Below are 4,220 nucleotides of genomic sequence, written 5' to 3'. Positions count from 1 at the left end.
CAAATTAACAAAAATCTTATCATTGTTTCAAATTTAAATTAACATTTTTATCTAATGAAACTTTCTTATTTAGATATGTCTTATTGAAATAAATCCCAATAAATCAGGCATATATAATCATCTATAGTTTTTACCTCTAAATTTGTTGTCAATAATTATGCCAACATCGTCATTCATTTAATCTCATGACTGTGCTATAGTTACATATCTTCCATCACCACAAAAACACTAAGAAAAACAACAAGCAACACCATGTTAGTACTTATTTAGTTTTTTATGTTAATTACTATTACTAGGTGTGAGATCCATGTATTACATGAGTTTATTAAAAAAGCTAAATACAAAATTCTGAATATTTGAGAAGTATGAATTTATAAGAAAAGTGAGAAAATATTGAATTATAAAAATTAAAGTGTTTTTTTTTTCTCTTTTAAATTTAAACAAATAGCTTAGATAAATAAATAAAGAAAATTAATAAATGTTTAATTTAGTAATTTTGAAATTAGAAGGAATGTTCATTAATGAATTTGATATGCATTATTATTGCATTTAAATATTATCTAGAATTTAATAAAATGAAAAAAGCATAAAATAACATGTGGCAAATTAAATGAGAATGTGACCTGTGGTAAAAAGATCTTTATTTATTAGGGAGGATTTTTTTCATTATAAACATACATCGTGTCTGTTTTGTAGTGTGCAAATGTGAAAAAGAAAATGATAAAAACAATATATTTTTTACCCCTTTGATAGCATCAACCTACTTTTCTTATGAATTATAGCAATGTCTTATAGAAAATTTGTGATTTTTACTTCTTTGGATGAAAGGGGTAAAATGGTCATTTAAAAATATGTAAGCATATGGATTTTTGATCATATGATTACAAGATACTTTGTTAGCATGTTAAAACTCAAGAAATACAAGGCTAAAAATGCAGCAATTAATAATGTTTTTTTTAAAATAGCAACCTGCTTTTTCTATGAATTATAGCAATTTTTTAAAACAAGTTATAACTAGATGTCAAAATCAGTAAATTTAAATCTCTCATAACATCAGTATACTTCAATTTATTATGAATTATAACAATGTACTTCCAAAGTACATTGCTATAATTTGTAAAAAAAATGAATTATATTTAATTAAAAAGACAAAACTTATCCATTTCCTTCAATTTTATTTCTTATAGCAATGTACTTTCAAAGGTACATTGCTCTATATTGTAATAATGGATTTTTTGAAATAAATGAATGTTTTACCCCTTTAATTACAACAATACACTTTTGTTTTGTTTTGTTTTTTTGGTAATTATAGCAACATGAAACATGTATTAACTATGGCATGCTACTTTAATGTTTTTTTGGTAATATGAAAAACCTATTTTAATGCTTTTTGGGTAATAACAGCAACATGAAACATATATTAACTATAGCAAACTACTTTATAGCAATCTTTAACATTAATTATAATTAATTGTCAAAATTAGTTAATTTAATTATCTCATAACAACAACCTACTTTTTTATGAATTATAGCAATGTCCTATAACAAATTTTTTACTTTTTACTTTGGATGAAAGGGTAAAATGGTCATTTAAAAATATATATACAGATGGACTTTTTATCATAAAATTATAAGATACTCTGTTATAGGTTAAAAACTCGAGAAATACCAGGCTAAAAAACAATGTTTTTTTTAAATAGCATCCTACTTATTTTTTAATGAATTATAGTAGTTTTTTAAAACTAATTAAAATTACATGTCAAAATCAGTAAATTTAATTGTCACGTAACAAAAACCTACTTTTTTATGAGTTTATAGCAATGTCTTATAGCAAATTTGTGTTTTTTTACTTATTTGGAGGAAAGAGGAAAAATGGACATTTAAATATATATAAACAAGTGGATTTTTTATCATGTGATTACAAGATATCCGGTTAACAGATAAAAAAACTCAAGAAAAAACATGCTAAAAACACAACAAATAATAATGTCATTTGTTTAAATACCCACTTACTTATTTTTTATGAACTATATTAGTTTTTAAAACTAATTATAATTAAATGTCAAAATCAATAAATTTAAATGTCACGTAACAGCAATATACTTGTGTTTTTATAAATTATAGAAATGTACTTTCAAGGTACGTTGCTATAATTTGTAAAAAATTGAATTTTATTTAACTAAAGACAAAATTTACCCCTTTCATTCAATTATTTTTTATAGCAATGTACTTTAAATGTACATTGCTATAATTTGTAATAATGGAGTTTTTTTGAAATAAATGACCATTTTACCCCTTTCATTACAACAATATACTTTTGTTTTTTTGGTAATAACAACAACATGAAACATGTATTAACTATAACAACCTACTTTAATGCTTTTTTTTGGTAATAACAACACCCTACTTTAATGCATTTTTGGTAACGACAACAACATGAAACATGTATTAACTATAGTATAAAAAAGTGTTTCAAAATCTATGTTAAAGTGTTTCGATATGGCATCGCAAAACATCACTACTAGAAAAACAGCCTTTTACGACGCTCATTGCACGTCGTAAAAGGCTCAGACAACGCGCAAATGCGTGTGAAGGAAGGCCCTGTCATAAAGAGAGATGTCGCGCATTTACGACGCTCATTTACGATGCACGTTTACGACACACAATGCGTATCAAGGAAGACCCTGTCATAAAGGAAGACGACACGCATTCGCGTGTCGTAACCTTACGACGCGCGTGTTAATGACACGCAATGCATATCAAGAAAGCCCCTGTCAAGATAGGTCATGTCATAAAGGAAGATGACACACATTTTTGCGTATTGTAAATTTAAATGTTTAAAAAAAATAAATTTATATATTTATTAATTTTTAAATTAAGTTTGCATTTAATTTCTCATAATAGAAATAAAATACTATATATAAAAAATACAATCCATTGCATAATATAAAATAAAATTTGATACTCAATAAATAAAATAAATTGCACAAATTATAATGTCATACAAAGAATCATTCAAATGTTAAACAAAAATAATACATTGCTAATATGGGTTATACATTCCTATAAAACTAACAAATAATCATACAACTCTGTTTCTTACTGGAAAGGAATGCCAAACAAGATTACAAGTCTCCCTTAATCTTGGTTACTCACTTGCTTAAGTAGAATGTTGTTGTTGAGAATGTTACCTAGCAACAGAGAAAAACACAACACCTCTCCCACAATCACAACATCATTTACAGAGAAAGGGTTGTCAATTACTTTCATTAAGACTTCCATTCAATCACAAAAATATTAAATAAAAGGGTGAAAAAGTAACTTACTTTTGATAAGTTGATCTCCCTTAGAGCAAACACAGCTAAAGCATTGAACAAGACCATATTTCAAAATTTTATAAATACACAAATCATGATACCTGATATTGGAATACACACTTTGAGACATGAATTAATACGAGTAGATTAACCTAGATACATAGGAAGTAAAGATGGAAGGTGCTAGAACTCCGGGGGCATTGGGTTGGTTCCTTCCCACTCGCACACACCAATCCAGAACTCCACTTAATCCAGCACCAAAATAAGCCTGCATTCAGAAAGCTGCAGGGGTGAGTCACAATTCAAGAATCTGTTAAAATTTAAGGAATAACATGTTCAACCAAAACAATATTAGAAAACAGGGTTAAATGTGAAACATAGCAATGTAATAATTATCAAGGTGCTGGAATACTTGAAATCTAGATTATTTGCTTGTTTGTACATCCAGACGATTTTATCACGAACATAAGTCATGTTTTCAACTTTCTGAAGAAGTATACCAAGACATTTGTAGGAGAAGAATACTCTCAATAAGATAATTTAATTAAAAAAAATGTATTGATAATGATAATGAGTTCATACCTGTGAAGTAGTGCAGAATGCTCATCATCATATGTATAAAGCTCATACTGCTTTGCAAAAGCATTTCCAAGAGAAATGACCCAATCAATGTCTTGAACAACATCCAAAGTTTCTGCAAGAAGTTGCAAACAAAAAAAGAAATAAATAATAATGACATGAAAAGTAAAATCGCTATCCATATGAATTATAACACATACATTGATTGTCAGATCATCCTACGTTTCTTGATAATTAAGGTCTTCTTTAAGGTCTTTAGTGTCACTGACAGCTTTCATTTTTGGAATCTAGAGCTTACCAAAACCATATATAAGTTAGAGTTTG

This window comes from Lactuca sativa, chromosome 3, assembly GCF_002870075.4.
Source record: "Lactuca sativa cultivar Salinas chromosome 3, Lsat_Salinas_v11, whole genome shotgun sequence".
Taxonomy (NCBI): Eukaryota; Viridiplantae; Streptophyta; class Magnoliopsida; order Asterales; family Asteraceae; genus Lactuca; species Lactuca sativa.
This window is presented reverse-complemented; position numbering follows the sequence as displayed.